Genomic DNA, 13,638 nt, shown 5'->3' with positions numbered 1-13,638 from the left:
CATTCACGCCTCATATTAGCCACTTTCAGACAGAAAAGGTCTAGGATGACAGTTCTAAGAGCTCTCCGGCACCAATCTAACTCCAGGAAGCAGCCTTCTCGCGGGGGACCTCTTACATTTGCATTCCAACAGGTAGTAAGAAACCACATTAGGGGCATGTGGCAGGTCTGTGATGTGCACCTTAAGCTCCACACTCATAATCAAACCACAGAAGAAGACGCAGATGATGCAGACACCATTGAGGTGGAAGCTGCCACAGCGTTTATGAAATAACAACCACGGACTATCAGATGGTTGAAGTGTTTTTATCTTCTCGCTGCACTGCTTTGCCGTGGAAAGAGCCCCATTAGCTATTCGCTAATGTCGCACTTATTCTGATCCAAAATGGACAAGAATAATGGTCGCAGAGATGTTCCTCTATGAGCCCTGGAAACCCCTCTGAGGCGTAGCGGGCCAGAAGAGCTTGAACCTTTTTGTCACGCAATTTCTCACTGGATCCGTCCATTTTGTCCCAAGTGAAAAAAAAAACAAATCCTTGACAGGAAATGTTTAAAAATGGCACTCTGCAGTCTTAAGAAGTATCTTGTGATGGGCGTGGCCCTTGAGTTCCACCAATAACCTATGAATTCCTATGGACCCGTTAAAAGAACTCAAAGTAGGCTCTAAGATGGCTCTAGGAACTGAGGTCCAAGATCCCTGGTTCTTCTGCTGTCCCAATGCACCAAGAACCGTAAGGAAGTGCAAAATTCCTACACTGTAAAAAAGCAGCTAATGTTACTGATATTCAGAAATTTATTTTCCACTTTATTTTCACTAAACATTTCACATTAAACACTTCAATGTGTGGAATGTGGAATATTTTATCTATACATATATATCTATGTATATATAGATATATATATATACACACACACACACACATGGATAAGAAATATCTCATACTCTCATTGCATAAGAAAAGCACCTGTTGGCTCTGAACAACCAGTGGCACAAGTACCTTTATATTTACGAGTATTAAAGGAGAGTCCAACAGATGCTAAAACTACTGGAGCAGCTTCATAAACTATTCTGACTTCTTTCTAAATTTTATCTGGAAGCAATCTATTTCCAACATTCGCAGATTTATTTCTATTGTATTTTTCAATGCGTGACTCAACGTCCGGAACCATTTGCTGAAAGATAAGATAAGCTTATCCTTCATTAGCCCTGACGATAGGATCGCTGCGCAAATATATTTATATAAAAATCCATGTCACAAGCAATAACTTTGGTCCTGAAGTCACTGGAAAAAGTCTTGGAAGCCTTCGAAGCAGATAAAGAAAGGTAACTGTGACTGTTTAATACTACAAAATCAATACCAATTAAGCTTCCGGAGCCAAAAGATTGGGGAGGTTTGATAATGGGAATGTTAAAGAACAATATGTGGCAAAAAAAAAAAAAACAACTGCACCCCCAAAAACAGTCCTGCTCTCTTGCTTGGGTCGGTACAAAGGTGCCGCTGTTAGGATCCACTCGAAGGCCCGACCAATAGTATGTGAGCTGACTACTGGCAGTTTCAAACATTTCTGGCGCGTTACAACCGATTCCCCTTGTGTTCTAACCGGGTCCGTTGCTCAAATATTACATAGCCTCCATGATAAATGACCAACTGCCAACTTTGGAGAAAGCGGGATTTTCATCCAATTAAATAGAGGGTCAAGGAAGGACAAATGCAAAGTTGCAGCTGCAATAATGTTTTGTTTTAAGAACGCGGCTGGTGGAATTTGTGAGAACACAGGGATCCTTTCACACCATACAGGCACCTACAGCCTGTTTAGTTTTCCCCGCTCACTCAGGCTCACTGAGCTTGAGGCCTGTGTGACCACATTGATTCCTATAAACTGCTGAACTTGCGTCTACATACATCACCTGGAGCTTCCAAATTACTGTGTAATGAATGACTGCAAATTTTTTCTCTCAAACTGAATGAATGGAAGTAAATTTTGGAGTCGAGTCACACCTTGACGGGTTGTGATAGAAAGATATCTCCTGGTTGGGTTAAAGCCACCTCCGATTTCATCAGCTGCTCTTTAGGTCTTTGAGAGAAGGACTACAACTTGAAGGTCGGTAGGGCGACGTGGTTCAGGTGCTTAGAGGGGTCATCTTGTAGCCAAAAATTCCTGGTTCCATTCTCTAGCTCTTGTGTTGTTGTCCAGGACAGTGAATCCTCAACTGCTTCCTTCTAAAATTTCAATGCAATTATTCACGATAAAGTGCTATACTGCTCGTCTACTTGGCTATACTCTGTTTCCCGGTTGAATCCTGAGATAATACTAATTTAACATCTGTGCTCTCTGTTTTGGTTCGGTTGTACCGCTGTTGAAATAACCTGATTTTTTGCACGTTCCTCAAAGCCCATTTTGTTGATTGTGAGTAATTTCTTTTAATGTCGTATTGTTCTGTTTTCTAGGAGTTTCTAGAGCGGCAACTAAAACAACGAGTAACCGAAGCCAAGCGCTGGGATGTGCGTCAACCATGTTGGGCTCCATCGAGGTTTTGTCAGGCTCGAGTCCAGTCTGGCCCGGTTGCTCTCTTGGACTTGGGTGACATTTGAATAGAAATGAAGATGAACTGGCACTGTACTCTGAAACGCTGCCCTCAGGAAAAGGGGATTAGGGAAAGCACCTTATTCCAAAAGAGACTTACAAAAACATCCATCCAAAGCCAGTTACAGCCAAACAGAGTTTTCTGTGCTCTTGACTACACTATGTTAAATCGTTTATTAAGTGGGTATCTTTCATTCTTACGATGAAAGGAATAAGTATACGGATCGCTTGCAGTGTTTTTAAGTGGTTTTGTTTGTTTTTGGTTGTTTCTGGCACGGCACTGCTGTCCAGGGTTGTGGGATCTCTGCTGCCTTCACTTGCGATTTCCAAGTTTCATGGGGTTTTATGAAAACGTTGGTTCTTTTCATCACTGATGTTGCAAAAAAACCCTTGAAGAGGTACCCCGTTACTTATTTTAGACATACAGTACACCCACTGCCATACAAAAACACTTATTTTTACATCAAATTTCTTACCATTTTAAGAATTGGAGGTGAAAGTAGTGAAACAGGCACAACTCCAGTCTTGCCCTCAACATATGGCATATTTAATTCAACTACATGCAAATATTTTTAGATGTTCCTCGCATGTCAAGGGTGGCTAGGATGGTTGAAAGTCAGCCGAGGGGTCAGAAGCGACTCACTTATACAATCTTCCAAACAGGGCACCAGAGGGAGGGATGCACCATGGCGCCATAAACTGGACCCCTCTGTCTGGGATCGTGTCCATATAAGCCTCAAGTCACTCCTTCTCCCACAGCACCACCTCCAAACTCATCCCTCCTATACACATATGCACATACACGCACACAAACACCCGAGTGGTTGGCAGTCCCAACCTAAACATATTCACACATCACATCACTGCTCAACACATGGTTCTTTGTACCGGTATGATTGGAGGTACAGGGAGCAGTCAGTGCACGCACACACAACTTTTGGGTGAAAGTCTCCCCCTCCAGAAGGGCCCTCCGCTTGGCCGCAGCACAGGCGTACAATCAAAAGGCCCCGTGGAAAATAGCCCTAGTTACCAAAGTACACAAATAAAAGTGAGATGGTCAATATTTCACAGGAATGTCTGTACAAATGTCACATTGTTAGCTCAAAGGATTGAGTCTCTCAAAACCGAGGATTCTTAGCTAATGCATTCTTTGTGAAAACATTTTGGCAGCCAATTTCTCAAAACCGCTGGGAGAGAAGCGGTGCGGGCCGAGGTGGCGCAAAGGAGAGCGAACCGTCAAGGAAAATAGCGAATCGACATCACACTGGACTTTACGTGACATGTTCCAGCCACGCTCGCTTCACAGTAAACTTTGTTCCTCACTTCTCTAGAGTCGCCGGAATGAACGGTCTTTGTGCGAGAGTGCGAAGTGTATCTCACAGAGTCTTTTATGTTAGCTTCTCAACTACATAAAGATGTAATAAGACAGACAGAACATTGTTCTCCGGTCGCTCTGAGGAGGAAAAGTGCCATTTATGGTGTTCAAAACAAGAGAACGGCATCTTGTATCCAAACATGTGACTGTGTTCCACCGCATTCATCGGCACTTCGCTGCTTCTCAGCTCGTCCTTTGTGGGAAGACCACCATCTCCTTTAAATGGCTCATAAAATAAGTCACTTCCCTTTTGACATTGTCCTGCATTTCAAACTCCTTTCTCAGAGGAAGGATGGTGGGGGAGGTGAAAACGCCACAGACAAAAACCAGATTAGACACCTCAACTCCCCCTCTGCCTGCCATCATGTGGCCCTGAACCAGACAGACATCAAGGTACGGGTCCCCACCACCCCCCTCTGGCATGCTCGCTGCCTCCACCGCCACCACCCTGCAGGCTTAACCAGCAAGGTCAGGGGTTAACAGCCACACCTCTGAGAGAGGTCGTGTCCCCTGACCCTCCTTGTCCGCCGGCTGGGACAGCCACCACACACAGTAACTCTCCCAAAAAACACCACGAATAACACCAGTGCCGTACATTCCCCACGCTTCCCCCAAAAAGAAGACACGAAAAGCCCCAAAAAAAACTACCAACACATACGAAAATACAAATAAGGGAACCTTATATGCCAATCATTATGTTTATTTCTGTACTGTCCAGATCACAGGACATAGGCTGGCAAGAGCTGGAAAGGAGGCCAAAGGTTACTGAACTGAAACGCATGCTTTCACACAACTCACAACCATTGCAAATGATTAAAAGTAAAATAGCACACTTTGTTAATGTGCATGATAATTCCACCCCTGCACAATATCGATAACTCATTCAAGATTTAGCGGAATTTCTTTTTTTTAATTACTGTTGGTGTTGAGCTGTGAGATGATGATAGGAGTGAATACCACAGCACCCAATTAATGCCAGCGCAAGTTACTTTCCTGCAGAGCGGAGAGGAAAAACCAACACCCGCACCTGCACTGGCTCAAACCGTTCGGCCATGTTTTCACAGGACAGTTTCTGTTTTGCACTTGTAGAAAAACAAGCAGTTGCAAATCGCGAGTTCTGGGTCGACTTTAAGTCAGAACATTTGGTTCCAGTAAACGCTCACGTTGACCTTGCATGGACAAAAAAGGAAAATATTTAATTTTTAATCAAAATGGGCTACACTTATACAGCTGTTTACACACCCCGATGCAGGGCGCTAACCGGACCATGGAGCCAGAGGTTCAGCATCTTGCCTAAGGACAATTTGAAAGGGGGAGTCGGGGATTGAACCGCCAACCTCCAGGTTGGATGGACGCCTGCTTGACCGACTGAGTCACAGCCACCCCGTAGTCACATAATGGTTTACTAAACATGTTCCTAATTGTTTTCTGTCACCAATCACCAATTCAAAATCCGAAAATTAATGTCAATGGCTTTGGGAGAGGGGAAAAAAAAATCTTTTTTTGTCTTGTTTAAAAAAACAAAACAAAACAAAAAAAAGACTCTAGTTTGAGGAAACAATTATGCACAGTTAAGCAAAGGAATCTCCCCCGAGGACTTTAGATTAAGGGAAGACAAGAACAAAAGAGAAAAATATATATAAAAAAAAAGGGAAAGCATATACACTGCTGGGAAAACTCCTGAGGTATAATATGTTAGTATCCAGAATGTTATGAGAAATCCTTTTCACTTCGTAAGCGGACGAAATTCTCAAGTCTCCTTTACAACCTGGGGGAATAGCTGCGGAAGGGGGTTACAAACATCCACACATTCACATCAGGCTGCTGCTAAATACAACCACAGACTGCTCAAGGGCATCATGCCATTACTAGTTGCGGGAGAAGGGGAGTGGGTTTTTTCACCCCCCCAGTCCAGAGTTTGCTAGCTGTAGTCTTAACAGGGATGCCCTGAAGAAAGAAAAAAAAGGACTGATATATACTAATAGCAAATTAAGAAAATGTTAAACCACTCATTAAAATACCCTGCTCATTCCAAAAATAAAATGGGAAAATAATTTAATCAAATACGGAATGTGTCATTATTCTGCAGGGATGTAGGTGATTTGCACTGTAAAGCTATATGCATCCATAGGGGTCTAATAAGCTCCACTTGGGGTTTGTATGGTAGAGAGGAGAGGAGAAAAAAAAAAAATCAGTGCTAAATTGATTATTTACAGCCAACGTGAAGTATATGTATCTTTAACAATAATACCCAGCATGCATGATGCTACTCCAGAGCTGGATCACAGTGAAGGGAGAGTACGTTTGGCAATGTTGCTCAAGAAGCAGAGACTATTAGAGGACTTGGCCTTCATATGGAGATAATCAGGGTGAGGCGATATTTCCACCTTCTTGATCGCCACATCTCTGCGCCTTACAAAAATAGGCTCATGACAGGTTTATGGTCATTTGTGGCCCAACCGTCGTTGATTTTCAGCTCTTTAGACCCAGTTGGTGCTGGGAATGAATGGCTGAAACTGTATGGCGTGTGGGAATTCCAAACCCTAACCTTTACGTGAGATAGTATTTTCAGCCGACCGCCGCCTGTCTTCCAGCGTAAAAAGGAAATACTGAGGGATAAAAACATGTAATGAAGGTTTGAAATGGCTATACTCATGTGTGCCATGAATATGTACGACCTGCGGAGCAGACTTTGTTATCTTACGTTGACGTGAGTTTTGGGAGAACACGGTGATTGGTAACGGCTCCAGATTTCTCCCCTAAGTCCCTCTGTGCTGTTTTAGCCTGGATCTCCGGAATCGAGCGGATATGCATAGACGGCCAGCTGATTCCTACTGGCCGTTTGAAATGTCTTCAGTGTGTAAATCAAGCTGTCCCGCAACATTTCTCATTACTAGAAAATAGCTGGGGAGAGACCTTTTTTGAGTAGACAATGGAATTTTAATATTGTACAGGATTGGTATAAAACTGCTGGAACAAATGTCCCTTTAAATATTCATTCTCTATTTATACAGCCTCTCGTGTGCTCAGAGTCGCAGGGGCTCTGGAGCCTACCTCAGCTGTCATCGGGCGAGAGGTGGGGGCTCACCCTGTACTGATTGCCGGTCCATTGCAATGCCTCATGTAGAGACACAACCATTCACTCTTATTCACGTCATAGAGACATGAAACAATTCACTCTCACATCCACGTCACATATCATCGAAGCATACGACCATTGTATACCGGACACTATAACTGGTATGGTGCTGTGACAAAAGAATTTCCCCTATGAGGATCAACAAAGTTTGTCTTATCTTATTCACAGTTTGGGGTCCCCCATGAACCCCCTGCACGTTCCTGGACTGTTAAAGGAACCCGGAGGAAACCCATGCAGACACAGGGAGAACATGTGCACTGAATCTTACCAAGGATCGTCTTGCACTGAAAGCCCTCAGAGTGCAAACTGCTGGGCCACTGTGCACATTCTTTGTAATTATTTTCTGTAATTTCACTTTGCTAGAGTCGATCATGAAAGCATAGTTGACGAGATTGCTAGAATGACGCATATTGTAAATGTATATTATAATTACCAGTGAAAACTTATATCAATACATCATCTATCTGTCATAATATACAATTCAAATCCGCTGGGGCTGTTTGTACTTCAGCACTTAATAGCAGCTGCCGTGTGCCTGAATGGAGCTACCAATGGTTCCAGAGCAAACACCATAAAATGTTAAATCTAATCTATTAAAGCAAAGAAGATGGGACGTGTCTGACTTTGGCCCAATTAGTATGCACTTTTCCACGTCAGCTTCCTTTCGCTCAGCATGCTGTCAGTTGACCGCGAGTCAGCCCTTCCTCACATGATGAGTCAGGGAACGCCTGCTGAATCGATCCATGACTCATCATCAACAGGGGGATGTTTGAGGCAAATGCGAAGCAGCAGGAGCCATGGGCGAAGTCCATTACGATCAAGATCTGCACCACTGGCAGCAGGATTTAAGAAGTGAGCAACCAAGGAAACTCTAGAAATTGACTGCGCTTCCAACAATACCAACCATCCATTTATGGGGCAGGAAGCTTTGGTTGAGTGGAGCGCTATCCAGAGTGAATATTTTCAGATATAAAGCCGGCCGCAGAGCTTTGGATAATGTCGGTGTAAAATGATGTTTCCTTAAATAAATCAGGAATTAAAATCTCCTCCACTATACAGCTGTCAAAACAACAACTTGCCAGAATTTACTTGTCACATGGCATGGCTATGATGAGAGAGAAAGGCATGCCAGCAGCTACTGCACAGCACGGGGAGGAGGAGGGAGAGCTCTCCACGACTCATTTTCTTTCAAACAAAATATACTTCCATGAAAACGCCATCAACAGCTTCGCGTTGAAATGGAAAAATGTGTCACTTTTAGATGTTTTTTGACCGAAAGCTTCCGTGCTTGTCCAGTTTAACTTCCTAACGGTCTGGCAATCTCGGAGACAAAGCAAACACGCTGGGATCCATAAATCTGAGCCCTCTGCTACCACTGTTCATTTCTGATTACTAAACCAGTCGGGGCCTCCGGCCAATTAAAACTCTCCATTTGTGAACATTCCAAAACGCTGTCATCCATGAACATTTACCCAGAAGCCCCTGGGGAGATTCCACAACATACCCGTGGCCTCCCACTCGGCTTCTCTGTCTCGTCCCAGCATCTCTAGCTTTGTCTCCCTACACAAAAGCTCCCTGCCAACACCACTTCCCAGGTCAATGCTTTGTCAGGGTTTCAACTTGCTGCTGCACTGCAGAGTACTTTTTAAAACACGGGAACCAAAAGGTCCGTCGCAGCACTTGAAGTGTCCACCGGCTCAACACTTTGTCATTTAGTGTCTCTCGGTTCCCGACCTGAGAATGTGACTCAGCGCGATGTCAAGATGGTTCACGGAAAGAGATTTGCGTCCGATGATGGGCTTATTTATGTAGAGGAGGGCACTTTGGGGACATTGGAGATTAAAAATTCAGCTTCTGCGAGACAAAATTCCATGATGATAAGCAATAAATATTTAAACCTAGAAACACAATAAACGCCAAGGTGATATTTTTGAACGGAGAATTGGTGATGGTTAAAGGCTTATCATTAACCAAGACCGGAAGGTCATTCGTCTAGACAAGTTAATCTGCGGACGCGACGATTGGCCTCTCGTTCCCATCGAACTATTTTCAACACAACACAACATGGATCTTGAGCAAGTATGTCTTCTGACAGTGCCGGGTCTGCCAGAGGTCACTAAACACACAAACAAAACAGGGGGGGAATATGAATCATAAAAATTAGAGGTCAAACTCACAAAATCCATGCAAACCATCTGTGACTAAGTGGGAGCGAGAGACCGTAATTCACATTCGCACACTTGCGACGAACTCGCTGATCCCATATTGATATCTGATATCGGTTCGACTCAAATAACTGAAGAGTCACAGCGGCATATGGCCAACGGTTATGATGGGAGTACAAACTATACAAATGAATTACAGAGAAGAGGAATCAGCTGTTCTTAGAGGAGGTAACTTGAAAAAAAAAAAATTCCTCTTGTGTATTCTGACAAGCCAGTTCGCATGAATAGAAGCACCATGGACACAAAAAATCCAGCCATCATCACGGACGAACGGGGGAGTCTGGTGAAGCACTGACGTGCTTTATGAACTCGGATCACTCCACACTGGACTCCATGAACATGAGACTCTGACAAACCTAGACGTGCTGAAGCGTGATCTTCCTGTTCTACTGCTCCAGCAGAAAACTAGCATTGGGCGCTAAGTCCTTTTGCAGCTGTTAAAGTGACAGATGAGTATGTCTAGTTAGAAAAAAAACTCCAACAATATTACATTTGTTTGGGATGATGATCTTTTTTGCATTCACAGCCATATAAAAAAAAAAAAAAAAAACTGGAATAAGTTTCTTATCCTCTGAGCTAGGAATCTTAACTTCAGTCACACAAAGGGATACCAATGTGTAACTGAATCTGTTTAATATCCGAATTCTTCCTAATTTTGAAAAAGGTTTGGCAATACATTAAGCATTGCTTAGTTTACAGACAATTTCCCCCCTTAATAATATGGTTTAAATGAAGTGATATGTTGAATAATTTTGACATTTATTCAACGAATAAATGAATAAAATGTATTAAAGAAATGTCCAAATGTAATGTTTGAGAAGCATATTTAAAATATGAAATCACAGAAAAATGATTAATTACATTCTTAATGCAGGTAATAAATCAACTCAAGCTGTCAGGGTTATGAGCAATTTTTCCAATTTGCAGATTTCTACTTTGATTCATTTCCTCAGATTAAGCTCAAGCCCAGTTACTTTAGTTAATTTATGATATCGGTACCAACTAGAGGAAAACGTTAATGAGTAAATTCCCCTTAACTGCCCAGACGTGAGAGTCAGAGAGTGAGTGACTATATGTCTCCATATGTCGGGTGAATGAGTGAGTGAATGGTTGTACATCTCTATATGAAGCCTTGTGATTGACCCAGGTGAACACCACCTCATGGCCAATGACAGCTGGGAGAGGCTCAGGAACCCCATGACCCTGAGTGCAGGATAGTCGGTGTAAATAATGAATAAGTACATCCCTGGAAAAAACACTTGAATGCCATTTGGGCGATATTAATAGCAATCATATAGGACTGAATTTATTAGTACCTGCAAATATTTAAATTATCAAGCAAAAGAGAACACAGCTAGCCTTGTGTTTCAACCTTTGCACATCCTTCTTCCAGGTCATGTTCTTTGAGATGAACCAAGGAGTTGCAATGTTTGATCTAATGCTCCTACAACAGATTCCTCACTGCACCTTTGGCCATGTTTAAGCGTGTGTGTGTGTGTGTGTGCCTTTGTGTACCACTGCTCGGCGCTGATAGGCCAAGTAACTGTGAGTGAAAGAGGGAGCAAAGCTGTGTTATGTTCGAGATTTGCAGAGACAGGTAGAGGTTTTGCAGACAAACAGAGAGGACAAGTTACAGCACAGCGTGATTATCACAGAGGAAGAGGAGGGTGGGGAGAGGCACTAAAGACTTTCCTGGCGTGTCCCTCTCCACCAGCCTTTCGTCTTTCCACTGACTCACAGCACACTAAATAAAACAGACTTTAAAGAAGAGGATGAAAAACACTCTTATGGCCAAGTGCTTTACCATGGGACACTGTGCAAACACTGCTGTGCTGTCAGAAAAATGGACTACTGTGGAGCTTACAAATAAGTCCTTTTTAAGATGTTTCACACACTGGTCAAGAGGCATGCCACTATCTAAGAAGGCTTCACACTTAAAGCCTGTGGTCCTGCTTTATGCACATACATATATAAGCAACTGTAACTCCCCTCCTTTCAGCCTCTAACAAGAAAACATTTGTCAGAACATATGAGCGCTTCTTAAATACTTAACACACAAACAATACATTTCACTAGCGCCAGTAAAAGCCTACGAACTCTGCCTGAGGACAGTGAGTTCTCTGACAATGTTTATAACAGACATCCAAAAGCAGCTGAAGTCCACCAGATGTTGCAGCAGGACCGGGGCCGGGCAAAGCCCCCCCAGGCGGAATGAGGTCAGGTACAAGATCGGGTTTCTGGAGGCTGAGAGCTACAAAAGGGCAACAAAGATTCTGATATACCTGTTGGGCCTTGGGAAACTAGACACCAGCGGAGGCGGTGGGAAGAGAACCACTCATTGCAGTCTGTCAAAAGGACTCGAAAGTCTAAACCTAATTGTACAATGGTTTAAAGGGTCTCAGCTATGGAGGGCTCGGCATGTTCGTGATGATACTATCTGAGCGCCCGTATGAATCATAGTGTCTTGCCCGAAAAACAATTAAACCAACAGAAGCCCAGCTTGACACCGCATTGGCCAAATGATGCGACTTTTGTATACCTAATTTAGACACGGAGCACCAACACCAACGTCAACAACTCAGGTGAGCGGTTCAGCCAAACACCTGTCTTTTTGTTTTTTTCTGACGGAGGACAGAACTATTAAGGAAAAGAGAATAAAACCCTGTGGTTTGCTGTCAAACATTGTAATTTATGTTCAAATAACTCCAAGAGGGAACAGCACACAGAGGGATTAGATAAATATTAGGAAACCTATTAAGCATACTGCAGGTTGGAAAAGTGAGCTAAGTGTGAGTGACTGACTCATCAGTTGGAATCTTGATGAAGGCCTTGGGAGTAATTAGCAGGGATTACAGATCGCCTGGCCCTCACCCAGCACCGAGGTTTCAGCTCAAACTGCCAGGCAAGCCCCTGGCGCTGCTCTCTCCTCATACTCTCTCTCTCCCTAACCACATGGGCCTATAGCAAACCACGCAGTTCCTAAGGATGATCAAGACCATCAACATGGAAATCGAAGTGACGTCTTAGAAGTCGAACAAGCTTGGGTTTAAATGATATCTACATCATGACCACCGGTGAGCGGTAGCTAGATGTGGGATTAACTGAATGACTGGAGCCTCATTATATCAGGCAAGAAGTTTGGCAAGTTTGGGGTCAAGTCCCTCTGTCACATGTCAGCTAGCAGATTGACACCAGCAGTGACGTGAAGGAGATTGTTAGAACCCCAGTCTGTCCACGGGCATATTCAGTGGGGACGCCATGAAACCACTCACGACTGTAAACAGATCAAACTCTCAGGAGTGTGTGTTCATTCTCCCAAAGATGATTTCTAAAAACCTTCAACCAGCCAAGCGGCTAAAGAATTATTCACAAATCGAAAAAACTCGAACAATGATTTGACAAACGGGATGAGTGAAACGCTTTAGATCTAGTTGCGCATTCTGGACCAGGGGAGGTTGGACAGACATGGTGGACTTTCAGGCAAACGAGCAAGACCTCTAAGTAGTAGTCTGCTATCCTCATGTCAAAATACAGATAATCTGTAGATCTGAGCACGATTTCTCCATCGAGCTGACTCGTGTCAAAAAGTCATTTGTGAATCGGAGTCAACCCTTGAGTCTGAAAGACGTGTTCAAAGGGGTTATTGGAGAAGATATGGGAAGTTGCCTGTATAACTTGGGATAGGTTTCAGGCGGTTACCCACCGTAATTACCCCCCCACACACACACACACACACACACACACACTCAAGTCACTGGCTCTGTTGTTGTTGTCTGGCTCACCATTTCACCAGGACATTCAGTTCAACTCACCCTGATGCAAAACTCTTTCCTGTCACTCAAATCCCAACTCTTTCTCTGCATGCCACTGTTGGTCCATCCACAGCTTTCTTTGTTGTTGTGTGTTCCCAGCTCCAGGGTACCCTGTGTGCGGGTCTTGGTGGTCCAGTTTGGAATGTGGTGAGGGTGGGGGGCAAGCTGGCCTAAAAGGAGGTGTTCAATTGTTCCCACACACAGCATCCAACCCCCACTCATCCGTCTCTCACTTGGCCATTTGTTGTAGTGAGGGCCAAAGCAAAAGATGCAGAAATGGAATTACGGATGCTCAGTTGACACACTCCTATTGAATTGTAGCAACACACATAGCATACTAAACGAGTGTAAGAGGGAAACTTAACATTCCACAGTGCTACTAGTTAAAAGGAAAGCTACTCAAAAGAACTAATCAGGTCTTGAATTGCAAACTTGTTTCATTCACTGGGCTGAGTCTATACAGAAAAGAAATCTGGGTGATTTTACTGCCGTATTTGAAATA

General features: G+C 43.6%; 1 protein-coding gene across 1 annotated transcript in view; it reads right to left on the bottom strand.

The window, feature by feature from the left end:
* The window catches only part of gpc4 (glypican 4), a 29,905-nt gene that overhangs the window by 10,340 nt on the left and 5,927 nt on the right, over window positions 1–13,638 (bottom strand). The window lies entirely within an intron of this gene.

Source organism: Fistularia commersonii, chromosome 31 (genome assembly GCF_037954325.1).
Source record: "Fistularia commersonii isolate RoL2024-O1a breed Wild chromosome 31, RoL_Fcom_v1.0, whole genome shotgun sequence".
In the NCBI taxonomy this organism is placed as follows: Eukaryota; Metazoa; Chordata; class Actinopteri; order Syngnathiformes; family Fistulariidae; genus Fistularia; species Fistularia commersonii.
This window is presented reverse-complemented; position numbering and strand designations above follow the sequence as displayed.